This window comes from Triticum aestivum, chromosome 4D (assembly GCF_018294505.1).
Source record: "Triticum aestivum cultivar Chinese Spring chromosome 4D, IWGSC CS RefSeq v2.1, whole genome shotgun sequence".
NCBI classification, from domain to species: domain Eukaryota; kingdom Viridiplantae; phylum Streptophyta; class Magnoliopsida; order Poales; family Poaceae; genus Triticum; species Triticum aestivum.
The window spans coordinates 514910528-514930327 of NC_057805.1; the positions used below are offsets into that span (position 1 = coordinate 514910528).

The 19800-nt window shown below is 45.2% G+C and overlaps 1 pseudogene; it reads left to right on the plus strand.

Moving 5' to 3' along the window:
• The first annotated feature begins 802 nt into the window (after positions 1 to 802).
• On the plus strand, positions 803 to 9765 carry LOC123097228 (polyubiquitin-like; annotated as a pseudogene).
• Positions 9766 to 19800: the final 10035 nt, after the last annotated feature.

The window sequence follows — 19800 nt, forward strand, 5'->3', positions numbered from 1 at the left end:
TGTTTGTGGCAAGTGAATCATCTAATTTGCAAATTATTGACATATTCTCGGTCAAAGATGAATTTAAGAAATGATATTCTAAATCATAATACATATATTTGTCTCAATCCCTAGTGGAGTTCACAACATATAGACTTGTGATCTTAAATGTGTTTGTTAGGTAATATTTCATTTTATTTTTTGTATTTACAATCTGTGGTTTGAAGTGGAGTTTTAGCGCAGCGGTAAAGTTGTTGCCTTGTAACCATTAGGTTACGGGTTCTGAGTCCTGGAAACAGCCCCTTGGAGAAATGCAATGAAAGGCTACGTACAAAAGACCTAAAGTGGTCGGGCCATTCCCCAGACCCTGCGCATGTGGGAGATATGTGCACCAAGCTGCTTTTTTCTTATTTACAAGCTGTGGATTAATTTGGAAGGTGACACATCATATATGCAGTTGATCTCATATGACCTGTCGGATCTTAGGACTGGTTAGATGAAGAATAACTCATCTGTAGGATTCTCCAACAGAATGACTTTGTCACAATATGTCTCTAATAATAATTATTTTACATCTATGAAGGACTGGAAAAAACAACACAAAGATAGTCTTGATTTTTATATATGTATTCATTATTATGCTAGTGTAATCATTCCAAGTCGTTCCGATCTGAAAGAGATGTATTATCCCATGCAACGACAACTGGGATTTGTCAGTCTATTGTGGTTGAAGTGTTGATTTGCTTTTTGGTCGTTTGCGTTTAGTTAATCTAATGAAAGCCTTTTGTCTAAGATGCTAATGTTTTGTGTGATCATTGAACAAATGCAGATCTTTGTCAATATACTCAATGGCAAGACTATCACTCTCAAGGTGACAGGATCAGATAAGATCTATGATGTCAAGGCTAAGATTCAGGCAAAGGAGGACATCCCTGCATGCCATCAGAGACTCAAATTTGAAAACGAGTTGCTGGTGGGCAGGTGCACCCTAGAGCATTACAACATGGAGGAGGAGTCTACCCTCACCCTTGACCTCGTCCCCAAGGGATGCGTATCTTTGTCAGGCCATTGACAGGAAAAATCATGACAATTGAGGTTGAGAGAGAAGATAGCATATACAGTGTGAAGGCAAAGGTTTTCGACGAAACCGGCATACCCCCAAGTCAGCCTGGACGTGACGAGCGGGCTTTTAGCCCGGCTCATGGCCCGTTATGGACCGGTAAAAATTTCGGTCAGGCCGAGCTCAGGAATTAGGCCCGACAAACTCTCGGTCCGGTCCGGATTTTGATCGAGCCCCCGAGCAGGACCGACAAAACGCAGTCACCGGCGTTCCTCGTCGTCGCGGCCACCGGCAACCCTCGAGTGAACCACCGCGCCTCGGAACACCGCCGCATCACCATCTTCCGACCTGCACGATGAATTGGTCCAGAACGCCGCCTACACGATGCACGTATCCTGTCTTCCCCGACCACGGCCGCCATTTGCTGACGCGATGGAGCGGTACTGCCCGTGCACGCAGGGCACGAACTGCATCTCGGTCTTACCCGCGATATCGGCGAAGAATGTTGAATAAATCCCAAGCCCCTGTTACGTTTTCAGTTAGTTCAGTTTTTCGTCAGGTTAGGCTCGAACGCTTTCTTTCAGTTAGCACTTTGGTTTTTCATCAGGTTTAGCTCGCGGGTCTAACTGCCTTGAGTAAATTGCACAGAAGTACCACAATTGGGGCATTGGAAGCAGATTGGTACCAAGATTGGTAATTTTTACGTGTCAGTACCAAGATTGGGGCTAGCCGTTGCAAAAAAGACTAAAAGCTCGTTTTGTACGTATTGACACTAAAGCTGACCGATTGGGCCCGCCCGTCAGGCGCCACGCTGGCCAGTGCGCGCGTCGCCTGCGCTGGCTGCGCGCTGACTCGGACGAGGCCGGCCCGTTGGTGCGACCGAGCCAGACCCCGACCCCGCTCTGCCCTGTTCCTTTTCCTCGCACCCTCGCCGGCGGCTGCCTCCCCGCCCGCCCCGCCGCCGCCGCACCACGCCGCCGTAGCCATGGATCGAACTGCTTAGGCGCTGTCACCTCCCTCGCGCCCTCCTCTCCCCCGCGGCTGCTGTGCCCTAGGCGACGATGGCCTCAGCGACTCCGGCAGGCGGCGATGGCCTGGGCGATGCGAGCGGCGGCGACCTCCCCCGCTTCGATGGCAGTGGCGGCTACTCCAGCTCGGAGTACAGTAGCGCGGAGGAAGATTTTGCGGAGCCGGCATTGTCGATGGAGCAGAGGCTGCGGATGGCGCGAATTTGGGTGGACAACCCTAGCACCGCCCATCACTGGACTCATGGCTTCGGTGGTGTTCTGTAAGTGCTCCACTGTTCCATTCTTGCTCCATTCTTGCTCACTGAAATTGGGGATTAGGGTTAGAGTTTACTGCCTGCATGTTTAGCACTCTAATTGCTAGGCCTAACTAGAGCAGAGTAGTATAGTGGATTACATGAGTCCTAACTAGAGCAGAGTACCATTATGTGTTACCTAACTGGAGCAGAGGAGAGCAGCATCAGTGGATTACATTGTTATTTCTTAGTCCAAATTGTCAGAGCAGCATTAGGTGTTACCTATCTAGGGTAAATAAAAGCTTTGCTTATATGTTAACTTAAACAAAGCTCTGTTTATATGTTAACTTGTGTATATGTTAACTTAAACAAAGCTCTGTTTATATGTTAACTGAAACAAATCTTTGTTTATATGTTAGACAATATGTTAAGTAAAATTGTTTATTAACCAATTTTGTCTGTTATTTCATTTTGCAGTTTGTATGATGACATTTTGGATGTTAGGTTCTATTTTGATGCTTCAGAAATGTTAGAGCTGAAGCTCTGCAGTTCAGATGTAACATACCTGAATATGATTGCAGTGATGGAAACCCAAGGATTTAGTGAATATGATCTGCTGTTTCACATTGAGAATCCAGATTTAGGGGAGAAAGGATTGGAGATGGTAGAGAGTAATGCTGAGTTGCAACTAGTAAAGAGGCAGGTTGAGGAGTGTAAGGTTTTAAATTTGCTAGTGAGGGCATGTCCACCTCCTTGCAGCAAGTTTGAGAGGCAAGAATTATCCACTGTTGTGTATGAAGAGCCTGTGTTATATGATCTCAGTGAGCCACCCATCTATGCTGTTGATGAAGAAGGAGTTGCCTTTGAAAGTCAGAGTAGCAGCTGCAGTTTAGCTCATGGTACTGGTGTTTGCACACAAGAGAGCAAGAATGTAAAAGGAAAACTGAAAGCTGTTTTGGAAATAGAAGAAGAAGAGGGATATGATGGCAGTGGTGGTTCTGATTGTGAAGGTGAAGATGACAGTGATGTAAACCTTTTTTACATGGGTGATGTTGATGACATAGAGATGGATGAGGGAAAGAAACAGAGAGAGTATGATGAAGTAGAAGAGGAAGAAACAGATGATGAAGAATCTGAGGAGGAAGAAATGGTGCATTACTCGGGTGACACAGAGGTTGAGGAACCTTTTGAAATGGATGAAGATGACAAGGTTGTTTCACAGGATGAAGAAACTGTAATTGTACATGAAGAGAAGAAGAAGAAGAAGAAGAAGAAGAAGAAACAGAAGCTTCCAGTTAGGAAAGGGCCTACAACAAGGACACATTCAAGTGTGGTTCAAGCGGAGGAACCTGATTTCGAACCTTCATCTGATGAAGAAGAGAAAGGATTGTTGAAGGAGGCTGATGATGATGGTTATGAGCCATTGTCATTTGTGCTGCCAAAGAAAAGGAAGAGCAGGGCAAAGCAGAGGCCTCCTAGAAAATGGTACAATGAGAAAATGGAGGCACCACATGAGCAATTATGTCTACAGATGTGTTTCAAGGATCAACATCAATTCAGAGAGGCTTTGTTGAACTTACACATCACTCAAGGCAGAAACTTCAAATATCATAGGAACTCAGATCAAAGAATAATTGTAGAATGCAACCAAAAACATTGCAACTTCTTTATGGTGGCAGCAGTTATAAAAGGTGAAACTACTTTTGTAATTAAGAAGATGAGAATTAAGCACACTTGCCCTATTAGTACAGAGACAATAAGGGTAAGTGCCAAGTGGCTTACACAGAAGTATGAGTCACTGTTCAGATCTGATCTAACAACTGGCATTCAGACTTTGATTGATGCCTGCATGGAGAAGTATGGTGTGGATGTGCCCAAATCAATGGCATATAGGGCAAAGAACCTAGCTATTGATGTTGTGCTAGGAGACCACAAGAAGCAATACCCTAGGTTGAAAGACTATGCTCAAACAGTGATGGATACAAACCCTGGGAGTAGAGTAGTAGTCACTACTGTAACTCCAACACCCACTGAAAAAATCCCCCATCCAGGTCCAAGATTCCATGCTATGTTCTATTGCATCAATGGAGCAAGGGAGGGGTTTCTCAAGGGGTGCAGACCATTCATTGGTTAGTTTGTTCACCTTGTGCATTAGTTACATATTGTTTCATCTTGAAATGCATTTGAATGTTTTTAATACTGAATTTGCTTGCTCATTCAGGTGTTGATGGGTGCTTCATTAAGTTAACTACTGGTGCTCAACTACTTGCTGCCACTGGTAGAGATGGCAACAACAATATATACCCACTAGCATTTGGTATTGTTGGGCAAGACGACACACCTAACTGGTGTTGGTTTCTACACTAACTTAAAATCTTCCTAGGAGGAGAAGTGGGAAGGTTTGGTCCATATACAATAATGTCAGATAGACAAAAGGTATGTGCTTGCATCTTATGTCATTGTTCCTATATGGTTGTTTTGTGCTAGATAGTAGCTTAGCTAGTTTAATTGTGTGTCCCAGGGCCTACTAAATGCAGTGAATGCTGTCTTTCCTAAGTGCAACCAAAGGTTCTGCCTTAGGCATATCTATGCAAACTTCCAAAATGCTGGGTTTAGGGGGGAATATCTGAAAAAGTGTATGGATAATGCTGCCTATGCATATAGTGAACACAAATTTAACATTGCAATGAATGACCTTAGAGCTGAGTGTGAGCAAGCTTGGGAGTGGCTTTGTCAAATACCCAAGAAAACATGGGCAAGGCATGCATTTGACACAAACTGCAAGACTGACCTTGTAGTTAACAATTTATCTGAGGTGTTCAACAAGTATGTCCTAGATGTTAGGAAGAAACCAATTAGGACAATGTGTGATGGAATAAAGGATAAGCAGATGGTGAGGTGGCATAGGAATAGGGAGAGTGGAAAGAAAGCTAGATGGGACATAACACCCCATTATAGTGAGAAGCTAGAGGTTGAGAAGGAGAGGGCCAAATATTGCAAACCAATTCAAGCTGGTGTGGACTTGTGGCAAGTTACAAGTGGGCAGCAAACCCATGCTGTTAACTTGCAAATGCACACATGTGGGTGCAGAAAATGGGACCTAAGTGGCATCCCATGTAACCATGCCATCTCAGCAATAAACAAGGCCAAAAGAAAACCAGAGGATTATGTCAGCAAGTTCTTCAAGAAAGAAATTTATCTGGCAGCTTATGAACCAATGATCTATCCAGTTCCTGGTGAGCATGACTGGACAAGGACCCCTGGTCCAGACATTGACCCACCTGCATTTAAAGTGAAGAGAGTAAGAAAGAAAGAGAAGAGGATCAAGGGGAAATTTGAAGTTCCAAAGCCTAAGGCGACATCAAGAATGGGGACTATAACATGTGGCAATTGTGGACTGCAAGGACATAGGTGCACAATCCATCCTTTTCTCACAAAAGGATGAATAGCATAACTACTAGGTACATAAACAACCAGAGTTCACAATTAGTACTAGAACCATACATTACACAACCATAATTCTAAGTTACTAGGTCATTGCACAACCATCATTCCCAAAAGGTCTGCAATGCCCACTAATCTCAAGTCATCTTGTTCAGTTCTGCAAGATGGCCTGGATCCCCTTGATCTTCTCCTTCAGCTTCTCCTCTGCCTTGATGAGCTCAGTAATCTTAAACTCTTTCATCTGCTTCTCTTCATTATGGTTTTCCTTGAGCTTCAGCAGATCAGCAACCTGGAGCTTCAACTCTAGCTTCTCTTGGGTGAGCTTCTCCTCAAACTTTGTGAACTCTGCATTCTTCAACTCCAAATTCATCCTAGCCTCACTCAACAATTCCTTCTCTTTCATATTCTTCAACTTCAAGTTTTGGATGACAGTTGCTTGAGCACTTGTCAGGTTGCACAGGAGTTCATACTTTTGTTGAAGCTTCTGTGCAGCTGCATCTTTCTTTGCCATTTCTGCATTCATACCAGCCACCAATTCAGCTCTGCATTGGTGCTGATATGTGACAGCAGACTATAGATAACTGAAATCCACAACCCTATCCTGCTGAAAGTCCACAAGTTGATGCACATCTTTCACTAACTTGTCATAGTCTGCATCCAGCTTGTTCTTTTCTTCTGTCAACTGATGAATAGTTAGAGCACTTTGAAGATTATCATTCACCCTAGCAGACTTGCTCTCTTCAACCATTGACCAAAGCTTCAGCAATGCATTCTCCATTGTTGGGGGCCACTGCTCATCAACCCACTGAACAAACCCACAATTCTGACCTTCCTGGAAAAATTAGAAGGGCAAAATTTAGTACAATACAACTACTAAGAGTACTAAGCAACAGTTAGTTCATGGCAGTACCTAATGTTGGCACTGACATTAGCTGGATTTGCACAGCCATTTGCTAAGCAACAGGACCACATTGTAAAATAAATTAATGTAATCCTACAATGGATGATCAACTCATATATTTACCAGGCACCAGAGTAACACTCCATTCAACTTAGAAGTTGCTAAGCAGCCATGTGCTAAGCAACAGCAGTTGCTAAGAATTAACCATTAATATAATGGAATCCTAACAGTAATAAGCAACACAATGTGAACTACTTTGCCCACCTAAATACACTACACTAGCCTGCAGCAACAAACTAGCTAATGAGACTACCTACTGTCAGCAGTAAGCAATAGTTACTAACTGGCTCCACTGAACTTAATATTGAGCAACACTGCATTTGGAAAGAAGTGTAAATAAATAGCATGTGCACACAACAGGAGCATATATTTTAGCAGAAATGCATTCCACTGAACTTAATAATGATCATTCCTAACAAATTTAGCATGCACATAACTGAATCACAGGTGGCAAACAAGACTCTGCCACTTTCAATGAACACATCCAGTGCTTAATCACCAAGGCAAGAAAATTACCGGCTCTGCACATGCTAAGAACCTTCTCCCAGTCATTATTCCTTCAAACGCAACAAGCCTCTCTGATGGCTTCCCATGCTTCTCGCACAACACTATCAGATCCAGCTCAAGACCTTTGTAATCCGGGTCCTCAAGAGAGAAAGGCACCTGCCCAAGCAAAATCCAAGTTACCATCATGTGCAGAGGACGAGGACAAATCAAATCAAACGAAATCCTAACAACAAAGACCACCTACACACAAAAATCCCCAAATTTCCTAAACCTAACCCTAACCCTAGCTCCAATGGAGTAACTTACCTGGTTCAGCCCATCGGTGGAGGTTTCGGAGTGCATGTACGGGAGGCTTGAGTTGTCGTCCCTGCTCTCGTCCTCCAGAACCATGGCTGCGGCGGCGTGCTGTGGCGGCCGGCGGTGGCGGGCGCAGGCGACGGCGAGGCAGAGAGCAGGAAGAAAGAGAAGAAGGCGAGCGGGGTCGGGGTCGGGGTCTGGCTCGGTCGCACATAAACGGTGCGAGCCGGCCTCGTCTGAGTCAGCGCGCAGCCAGCGCAGGCGACGCGCGCACTGGCCAGCGTGGCGCCAGACGGGCGGGCCCAATCGGTCAGCTTTAGTGTCAATACGTACAAAACGAGCTTTTAGTCTTTTTTGCAACGGCTAGCCCCAATCTTGGTACTGACACGTAAAAATTACCAATCTTGGTACCAATCTGCTTCCAATATCCTAATTGTGGTACTTCTGTGCAATTTACTCAACTGCCTTAGCGAGTCTCGTGCCTCGTCGGTCTGCTCCTGGGATGGCACGAGTGCTGTGAATCACGACGGCGAAAGTCAGGGGCCACGAAGCCATGTTTCTCGTTCTGTAAGTCTGAATAAAAAGCAGAGAAATACTGTAGAACAGAAAATCTGTGGAGTGTGTGCAGAGCAAAACACCGGTGTCTTCCTTCTTCCTTGAGCAATCTCTCGTTCGCGTGTGTTCGTTCCAAGGGCACCTCGGGTGCTGACAAACACGTCGATCTCGTCATGGTCGTCCCCCACCACAACTCATGTCTGAATTTGCAATCAATTGTTGCACATACAGTCACCATTATTGCAGTACAAGTTCACCAGTAATCTGAAATTGGGAGCGACGATGTACGCACCTAGTGTGTGCTGATGGTGACGGTCGGAGCTCCCCGGGACGAGCTTGATGTGCGTAGAGACGCTACCATAGTAGTACCATAGATGAACTGCCTCTTTGTCTAGAGCAAGAAGCCGGAGGAGTTGCTCTTCAGGGACAGGGCACGGCACGGACGCACGCACGCACGCTAGACACATGCAGGGCACGCACACAGGCGCGGGGCGCACACACAGCTCACGCTCCCCCGCCATCGCTCGGTCCCTCGGTCCTGACCGAGCTTTCTCCACGTCGGTCCGGTTCAGGAAAACAGGCCCGCTGGGCACTTCGGTCCGGTCCGGTCCGGACCGGTTGACCAAAGCGCGGCTCGGTTAGGGACCGGACCGGCCCGGACCGTGTCCACCTCACACAACGTCTCATCTTTGTTGGTGCTAATCTTGTTATAAGGTTTGTCAGATATTGCATTAGTCTGAAGCTCATTGCATTAGTTCAGTATAGGCTCGTCAGTACGTGCATGTGCACGCATTGGCTTTCTATTTAATTAGTTTGCATGTAGAAAATAACTGGGCATGTCACGTGTGTGTGCATGTACTGGTATAGATTGAGTCGCAGCTAGCTTGGTCAGCTCCCGAACGATTCTCCGTGGGATGGCGCGAGTAAAAAGGATCGTGCGGAGGCTTTGCGTTGTAATCGGCCATGTTTTGTTGTACGTGCTGCTCAAGAGAATAAGAAAGGAAAACAGAAAAGACGCAAAACTCTCTCCGTGTGACTGCGTTGCTCATCTCCTACCTCATGTGCGTGTGTTGAGTTTCAGCAAGAGAATACAGAGAAAGAGAGAGTAGATCACAGCCTTGAAAACCATCAATCTTTGCTGGGCATGAGCTGGAGGATGGCCGCACCTTGGTTGACTATAACGTGCAAAATGAATCTACCCTTCATGTTGAGTCGTGCCTCCGAAGAAGACGCGGGATGCGTATTTTTGTCGAGCACTTGACTGGGTTGATCGTCACTTTTCGGGTTTATGGAGATTATACCATTTTTAGTGTGAAGGAAAAGGTTTCTGATGAACTCAGCGTTTGTACGAGCCAACAACGTCTCATTTTTGAAGGGAATCAGCTGGAGGATGGCCGCACCTTGGATGACTACAACGTGCAAAATGATTCGACCCTTACTCTTGTGCTGCGCCTCCGTGCTTGTCAGGTAGGTCATATATACATCTCGGTAAAAACAGTAACTGGGAAGAGCGTCATTGAACATCTGTTTACACACCGAAAGACCATTGGTGAGCGGATTTACTCTGAGTTGGGCATCCCCTGGTTGAAGAGTTATGCCATCCGCGCACCACCGTTCTTCTGCAGATCTGTCCTCCTGGTGGTCAGTGAGATGGATGCCATGGCTGTAGGATCGATGCATGCAGCGTTCTATCCAGTGTGACCTGAATCGCCCATGTGTAAGTTCGTCCAGCTTGTACGTGTGTGGTATGTGCCACTCGGTCATGAAATCGTCTGTTTCGTTTGGTGCAGGAGCGAGAGCTCAAAATACTTAATAATGCCATCGTGTGACGCGTGAGGTCTAGTTTGCCTAAGAAACTAGATGACTCCCGGAACGATTGTTGCGGAAAACATTGCCTAAAATTGATGGTTTACTATGCAAACTGAGTCCTAAGAGAGTTAAATGCACAAAACCAGAGCTCCTGCCTGGCTGCTGGGACGCCCTTGTTAAACTTCAGAAACTTCAGATATCAAGTCTACCGAACGTATCCAATGTACTCGGGCGGACTTGTAGCGTATCTTAGCAGGAGTCTTCGGTTAGAGGCTAGGAGATGCTTATCTTCTGTAACCATAACCCTATCTTCTCCTAGCTTGATCCCTAAGTTGTAATCTTAACTGTATGCGTTATCAGGACTCGCATCCCTGCCTATAATATACGCAGCGTCACCTCGATACGAGGCAAGACGTTTTCCACTTCGTACAGCCCTCCCTGGCCTCAATCTTCGCCTTCACGTCCGCGACCGTGTCCGAGCTCTCCAACCTGATGCGGACCATGTTGCCAGAGACATCCACGTGAATGTACTTTCCCAGGACGTGCATGTAGAGAGTAGAGCCCTTTTGGATTTTGTACTCCGCCAAGGTGCGGCAGTAACACCCTGCAGATAATCAGAGACTTAGTCTGTATTCGCTAGAAACAGTAGAAAATATGCAAATCGTATATCCATACAGAATATCGACTTATTTTGTTGGCTCACGCGGGGTGTGTAATAACATAGAAAAACATCTGAAAGCCTCCTGCAAACTCCAAACCAAATTGGCCAGCTGTAGCATTTTCTTTGAAGGTCAGGTGTTTCATTGTGTTCATGTAGCAGCTCTGGAATACATGGTGTCGCTCTAGGATGCATAGTAAGGCTACAGCAGTCAGCAGAAGAAAATATGAGGAAGATGGGCGAAGCCACACATACCAAAGGAGCACAAGATTGCAACCCAAAGCCATCCCCAAGGTGCAGGAACGCGACGCCATCCGGCACGTCCCCGAGACCCCAGCGCCATCTCTTGAAAATAAACCGTGAGGGCACCTTGCATGCCAGACTTACTTCAGAAAAGGCATTGGTTTCAAGAATCCAATGAACCGATCGCCCAAGGTTGCAACATCTAAAAAAATGACAGATAAGCAAATTCGGTCAGAGCGCAAAAGTTCTATAAAAACACAAAATCTCTCAGTTTTGTACAGATCAATGGCATATTTAGGTGGTTTGCCATGTTTCTAACAAAATTCAGATTCAACCAAAGGAGGTGCATGACAACTGCATTTGATCCACTTATTAAACTCGGCTGTACATTCTAAAATATTAAGTGGAACGTTATGACTTGCAGAAGTGAGCTATTGAGGCAGTAGATAAATTGTATTGCTATGGGGCAATATGGATATTACTACATGTTGAAAATATGAGCAAATTACTACGAGATTTAATCCGAATAAACAGAAGATAAATCATGACTACAGCAGCAGAGATCAAACTAATCATGTGAACTAGCATAACAGATGAACAGATCAGATCTAGGACACATACTAGAAACATGAATTCTATCACGATCTCGAATAGGAAGGATAGAATCACATACGGTTGAGGATGAGGTTGCCGATGTCGGGGAAGAAGTTGTCGTTCGCGAAGTCGTCGCTGCCAGCAGTCGCGCGAGTGCGCTCCCCAAAAACCTGATCGCCCCTCTCCCGTACAGGATCACGAGAGGCGGGGTTCCGGAGGCCTGCTGTCCCTTCTGCCGGTGCACGCCGAAAGGAGGGATGGAGAAGACTTGCTTGGCGGCGCAATGATCTGGAACGGTGGTGAGAAACCATACGAAGCGGCGGCGGCTAGGGTAGACGTCTGCCTGACTATATAGTGCGGGCCGGGCAGGTCGTGGGAGTAAACCCCACGTCCGAGTCGTCACGATCCAAAAGAATCGGAAACGGTTCAGTAATTAACGCGTCCGTTAATTATTAATTAATGACTCGTTAATTTTTCCCGAGCAGCAAAAATATAGACAACGTGCATAGCTCTGTCCTCGGCTCGGCTCAATCCCGCAACGTGCGGCGCGGCGCGGCGCGGCGTGACGAGGCGTGGCGAGGAGGAGGAGCGCGCGTGTAGGTCTCCTCTTGTCATGCTCATACAAGTGGTAGAAGAGCTCACCTTATAAAAGGTGCAACTCTCTTTCAACTTATGAGGTGGGACTAAACTTTAGCCTCACTCACTCCACTCACATGTGTGCATGAATGGGCCAAGAGAATTTCAGAATTTTAGTTGGGCTTTGGGCCAAAGGCCTACTAGCAAAATTCCAACAGTACAGGCAGACTTTGCACAAGTGGAATCATATATGTCTCCTCCCGCATGTTGACCAGCTCGTCACAAAGCGGACTTGTGATAATAGCGGGATCGACTGTCTGTCAGTCCTCCAGGAATAGCAGGTTCTTCTCATGAGCGCAGACCCTGCTTGGGTGGGTCTCAAAACCACAAATCAGCAAGGATTGAAGAGCAGGTCAGTGAGTCAGTCTGAACCAAAATTTCAAGCGTTGGCTTAATGGAACAGGGCCGGGGAGCGGCAGTAGCCGGCATTTACAGGGACACGCCGAGCATCATCGGCATGTTCGCGTGGCGACCGAGACTGGGGGCTGCCGTTGGAAGGTGGCGCTGCAGGTCGAGCGGGGCGGCGCTCCGGTGGCGACGACGGCGGGGCCCGGTTGGATCCGGGCGGATCTGGCCGGGGTGGATCCATTTCCGGTGGATTTGGCATGGAGGCGGCCGGATCCAGCGAGATTGAGGGCCAGCGACGCCATGGAGGTCCTGTTCAGCGAGAAAGAGGAAGAGAGGTGAGAGGAGATCGAGAAGAAGGAGGAGAAGGGAGAGGGGCGAGGTGGCGGAGCGACCGGAGATCCAGCGGGGAAGGTCGCCGGCGGCGGGGCGTGGCGGAGGTGTGGGGTCACCGGCGAGGCGTCTTGCGGGCGCGAGGGGAGCTCGCGCAGGAGGGAGCTGCGGGCGGCGGCGCGGTCCGGTGTTTCTTTGCAAAAAACGAAACGTTATCCACACTTTAAGTAGGACTGCAGGTTAATTTCTCAGAAACAGAGGGACCTTTTTGCAAAACGGCAGCCAAATAGACATAGAATCTCGTACTCGTGACAACCCGTTGACCACTCTATACAGAAGTAGTAGTACGAGATTTCTTTATATGTCATATGACATGTACCAATAGTATATCTTGGTTAACATGTGTCAGACTACTACTATTTGAGCACGATTTGATTTTTTTAAGACAGTACAACCCATTATTTGATTTGTTGGTGCGTACTGTACTTTCCTATGATCTACACTAGTTGCTGGGGCGCCACCTGGTGGCGCCTCTTGAGGTAAGATTGTGCGTGCTAATCAAGCTGCCGCATTTGTTAACGTGATTGTATGACAGTAGGCTTAGTTTAGTGAGAAGACAAACAACCCAAATGATATGGCAACAGAAATGCGTTACGGGCAATGCACATACACAAATGCATCTTCCTGCTGGGAAAAATAGGACAGCATTACAGAAATGCATAACGGACAGTGCACATGTATAAGAGCGCTTTCTCTACAGCCACCAGCAATGCCACTGTCGCAAAGAACACCAAACTCCGCCTGTGATGCGAGATTGTGTTAAGTACATGAGCTGAACCTTTGTCTATAACAGAATAATTGTCCACTTCAAAAAGTACAAATTGTCACTCTGAATCCTAGAAATAATCTGTACATGCTACTTTTTTCACAATGAATAGCTTACTAACTGATTAGCTGCCCATCATTCATAATAATGTGTACATCTATCGAGGGAGTTCTTCACCATTTCTCTTCTACTTTCGGAAGTGTCTAGGCAGACAATACACAGAAATATCTGTCAATAATCTGCAATCTAGAACCAAATCAAACATCAGAAGGAAGCCGCCGTTCATGGTGCCAAAGTCTCGGCTCGATTAACCAACAATGTTTGAAGCAAAGACCTAATATTGGGCATGCTGAAACTTTTAATGGAGGGAGTAATAAAGTTCCCGCCTAACCCGACTAATGTATCGGTCAGTGCAAGAGAACTAATTGAAAGGAGAGACTGATCTGATGACAGAACGCTATGCTGATGAAATACAACTGTAAATGAATATGCATGACAAAAGGTGAACATGCCATGATTCAAGGGCACAGAAATCAAATTAAGAGTTGATAATGGTTGTATGGAGTACTTGATTATAATCATTTCTGGAACAATACCCTGAGAAGATAACAAGTATGTGCAAGTACAGCTAGAACAAAAATCGATGGAGGATATCTAACCTTTGTATTTATATGCCCTGTAGAAGTCTGAATTGGATTGTCAATTACTCTTGCTCGATTCATAGACAAGTCCCAAAGCTTGAACGAGTTTGTCAGTGGAACCAGATACTATGGTCGATGCATCTACATACTCGACATAGCTTACAGTCTTTGTGTGGCCAATAACGAGCTCGTATGCCGAAATTCATTATGCATTAAAAAGTGTAAAAGGCGAGGGAGATTGACAGTAAAACGTATACATACACAGCAGTACCAACGTGAAGAGGGGAGACATTAGGAAGGTGCGTGACAGCGTGAGGTAGATTCCCAAGCGTAAGTATTTTCTCATGTAAACTCTAATCAGTACTATAACTAAGACATCGAGTCAAACATTTTAGCATTGAGTCATCTGAATATAAAAATAATTTTCCAAAACATTTGAAGATTCAAACATTTTAGGCCACACTAACGCATCGAGCATTGTACATATACCAAGATAAAAGGGGGCACTCTACTCTAGACAAACATTTCTAATCCTTTGAAATGCTTGCATGTTCTAGTGCACCTCTGAAATGACACCAAAGGAATAGGAAACAGAAGAACGATGATTACCAAATAATCTCAAAGCTCGCATGTGATGAATGGGTGCCTCAATCCGCCGAATAGGCAGCGACGGAGTCAATGCCTGCAAGCTAGTGAGGAGCACCAGCAAACACTGTGAGAAAAAGAAGGGGAAAACAACCAGTGGAAGGAAACAAGTACATAATGTTCACCCTACCTAAGCAATACACCTAAGTTTACTAATCAAGACATTCACTTACAACAAAGGCCATTCAACAGCTCCAAAAGTCACAAGCCAGAACAAAAGGATGTCAGGTAAGAAATCGTATAACATTCAATTTACTATTACCAATTTCCTTCTTCTTTCTTGTGATGAAATTCACCCAATTCAAGAGATTGCGAACTAATCTCACCAATCCCATGACTCAAGTTACCAATCCATTTATACTTTTTTGTGAGAGGCGTGTTTTAAATAGTTGGCATCCATCTTTTTGAATTCAATATTGCCATCTAACCTTCCGTGGCCAGACATGATATACAAGCTGAAAGTGAAATAGTTTTCCACTTGGATCGTCTAGTAGTCTTGATCAGATTTTACCTACAAGAGGAGTCATCAGTAAGATAGGAGTTGCCAACAATCATTAATACATACTCCCTCCTTAAAGAAATATAAGCCCTCCGTAAAGAAATATAAGAGGGAGTAATCACTGACTACGTGCCTAGAAATTTGACTTCTGATATGTCTTTAAGGCACACATATATCTTCAACAGAAGCAAAACCACATACATATACAGATGTATCTTAGTAAGAACCATCCATCTCCAACTACATCATCAACTGTATCCTGAGATAAATCATCAACTCTGGTCAGAACAAAAGGTCCCGATGTATAGCCTATCTAAATTGATATAAGATCAAACGAAATAAATCTGTGCAAAAATCAAACACTAATCATACTCCTCTCAGAGATAATCACATAGCCGAACAATATTTAGAACTGACAAAAGAAAGGGGATAATCACTCAGAGATAATCACGTAGCTTAATGGGTTTGATAGCCGAGTATCGTAATATGAGATTCATTGGCAGAGTATGAACCACAAAAAATATTTAGAACTGACAAAAGAAAGGGGATAATATTGCATAATTTTCACCTTTTAAGAGTGCCACCTCATTACAGACATGAACTTTACATGAATTAAAAAGGATTGGTTTCTTTGCTTTAGTTCATCCCCTGTAGAAATATAATGATACATCTACTAATAAATCTAATGGTTCCAATAAATTGTTTTTTTCTGGTTGACAACATGGAAAGTTGCGTCTGAACTACAACTATAAGGAAATTGATTAAAAGGTGAACAATCATCTACAAAAACATGCATCTATACAGTGCAGCAGCTGAATGTGTTGTTGCATCTGCTCCAACCTCTTGCTCTCATGCTGAAGTTATCTGTATGTATATACAATAAAATCTATGAAATAGAGACAGCAGAACCTTAATTCCTATAGTATGTAGACATTTGAAGCAAGCAAGTAGCTAACAAATAACTGAATATGAAGCTCCACAGGTCATTTGTTGATCCTGACCACTCGTGGCTTTCTGTTACCTATGGGCATCCACAAAAAGTAATTTTCTTCTAGTATACTACTACCTTGCTTGGCTTAGCAAGTTATATTGGAGGAATCAAGAAGGTACATACATGAGATGAATTTTGAAGAAGGATGACCTCACCTGGCTGAAGGCGCACTGCAAGACGAGGGTTTCCTTGCCCCTGGTGGCCTCGGCGATCTCCGGCAGCTGGTCCGCGAAGCCGTCGCGAGCGTAGTGGTGCGACCCGGCGATCTACGCATCACAGATCCTCTCCTTTTCCCCACAGAAACCCCAAAGCACCCACTGCAGACTGAAGGATTGGATTCATAGAACACACACTGATTAGCAACGAACACACACATGGAATTGCAGCGGCAGAGGAGGGAGAAAGATAAGATACCTGCACGCCAGGAGATGAGGAGGAGAGAAGTGGAGGCGCCGGCGCTAGGAGATTTCGAAAGAGAACACCACTGGTTGTCCGGCCGCCGCGCTGACTTCGCTCTGATTTGCATCGTGACGGCCGCCGTGTCCGCTCCCGTGACGCGCCGATCTGCCGCCGGCCACTCTGCTCCTCTGCGGTCGTTGTTGCGGCGAAGGATGGGGATGGGAGGACCGAAGGAGGCGGTGGCGGCAACCCTAGCTGGAGCTAGAAGGAGAAAAGGAAAGAGGACGCTGCTGTAACTTTTAAGCCGTTGCACAAGCACTTATTAAATTGAAATAGGGGCATCCATTTTCGGGTGCGGGCTGCGACTGCGAGGGCGCTGGCGTTCTGTTTCTTTCCTCCTTCGGTACAGTAAAATCGCGACAGCAATAATTGCCTAGGTGGATAGCGCGAGCGTACTCCCATGATGCACACCTTATTGTTTTGAATTTGTTGGCACGCATCGTCAAAAGCTATTTCTGGTAATAGGAGGCTGTCATCCTGTAGAAAGAGTAAACATGATGCACGTTTCCACCCTCCAAATCAACAGACGATGCACTAACTTAAACAGGCAACCAAACCAATGGAGGTGCTGACCTGGATGCACACTCGCAAGACACGCCCATATCCTCAAATCAGTAGACGATGCATCACTTTTTTTTACAAACGAACTGATTTATGGGTGCTCCATGTATATGTGTATGTACTTGGATGAAGTTTGAAAAAAAAACAAGTAAAAAAGTGGTTCAAGAAAGAACACAAAATCGAGCTAAGAATGATGATTCGATTTCTCCATAACAAACTGTGGGCTTTGACTACAATATGAGCAGGCGCACGTCGTCCTTGAGCCGTCCGGTGTGGCGGAAGCCGTAGGCGCGGAGCACCTGGTCGTCGGCGAGGTGGAGGGCGCGACACATCCCGTTGGCGCAACTCTCGTTCCAGTAGATCTCGTTGGGCTTGCCGCCGCAGGGGTTGCAGCCGATGAAGTGCATCACAAACGGCCGGCGCCAAGACCGCTTCTACCCGCCCCTGTTCGGCCCCAGGACACCCGCCTTCCTCATGGACGCGTTCCTCGCCACTGCGTACATCACGTGCTCCCCCTCGACGTACAATGGGGTGCCGCCAAAGTCGTCGGAGAATCAAGATCTGTCTCACCATGAGGGTTATTGTGAGAACAAGAGGGAATAATGATAGAGAAAAATGTGATGAAGGGATGGCATCTAGCATATTGGGGAAAATTGTATCTTCGTAGGGGCTAAGAAAGCATTCATTTAGCAGAATATGATCTTGTATTAAGTGCCCTTCAACAAAATAATAGCTAAGTTTTATGTCACCCATTGTGCATATCAAAGCATTCCTTTTATGTGCTATGAAGAAGTGGTGTAAAATGCAGCTCAAAGACGAATTCTTAGTACTTGCTCTAGATCTACAATTTTCAAGACGCATACAAGTCAAGAAGTTTTTTGTGAAACCATTTAATGGTTATAAAACCCAGAACATATCCCAATTGGAAAATCCAACTACTTGTGGACATCGAGCGAATGAATTGCATTGTGGGTCCAGGCTCAGCAATTCGCAACAAATAACCTTATATCTGGTGTTCACTTGCTCTTGAGGTTCTTTGCACAAAATGCTCGGCGTGATATGGTAGAGGAGCCAAGATATTGACGGAGATCCGAGTTTGAACCCTCTCACTTGCGCGTTATTTTCTTATTGTTGCACGTGCGGAAATGGTTCAACCGGTCGGTTTTCTTCCTGGTTTGCAAAAACCGTCCGATTCGATGGCATCGCTCTTGCCCGTTGGCAGGACAGTCCACATAGCTTAAGAAACCACAAGGAGCACCGATTGTGGGTTTTTTTTTGACCCGACGTCTTTAAAACTATGGAATGGGTTGATCCAGAAGCTAAAGCCGACAACTTGGTGGCACCAAAGCCGGCGGAGAACGAGGATCTCCCGCGCCATGATCTGCAACCACATCCCTATCACCGTCCCTCCTCCATTTGATTAGCTTAATTAATTCGTAATCGCGAGAAGAAGAGTGAACCAATGATAGAGAGACACGTGGTGAAGAGAAGGTAAGATAATAAGCATAGAATCTCGTACTTACTCCGGACAATCGGCCGACTACCTTATATACAAATCAAAGGTAAGTACGAATCTGATCTCCTTAAATGCCATCTGACATGTACGAATAGGATATCTTGGTCAACACGTGTCAGCCTACTCTTAAATAAGGGTCTGTGAACACGATTTGATTTGTTGGCACGTACAAGTAGTACTTCCTATGGATCTGGATGGATGTAGTACAATTGTCAACACGCATCGTCAAGAACTATACTCTTGGTAATCTTGATATCACTGTCATTTACTCCCTCCGTTCCTAAATATAAGTCTTTGTAGAAATTCTATTAGGTGGACTATATACGGAGCAAAATGGATGAATCTATACTTAAAATGCATCTATATACATCCGTATGTGGTTCATAGTAAAATCTCTACAAAAACTTATATTTAGGAACGGAGGGAGTACATACCAGATTTGCTGTTACCCGAGCAACTAGAAAATTTGTTCGATTCTCGACGGGGTAGGAGGAAGAAGAAAACAGTAGTGCGAATATTGAAACAAGAATCTGGAGCAGTTAAGAGAATCTGATTTTGGATTTCAATCCAGCATTTGCGGCAAAATCGACCCGTGCAAAACATTTTGGATTTGGTTTTGATTGCAAACATCCCCGAGCAATTAAGAGCCCTTATGCTATCAGAATGTAACACCTCCGTGTAACAATTTGGGTAGTCATTCGAAAAAGGAAAACGACTGAATTAGTTTACTCCCTCCGACCAAAATTATTTGTCGCATAAATGAATGTATATAGACATATTTTTGGTCAAGTAATTCAGTGCAGATGGAGTATTTCTTTTGAACAACTGATTTATTGGTGCTCCCTGAATATAAACTTGGATGAAGTTTGAAAAAAAAAAGCAAGAAAAAGAAAGAGGGGGTCAAGCAAGGACCCACAATCAAGCTAAAAGGATGCACCGCCACATCCAGTGACAGTGACCCGGATGCAGAGCAAGCAACG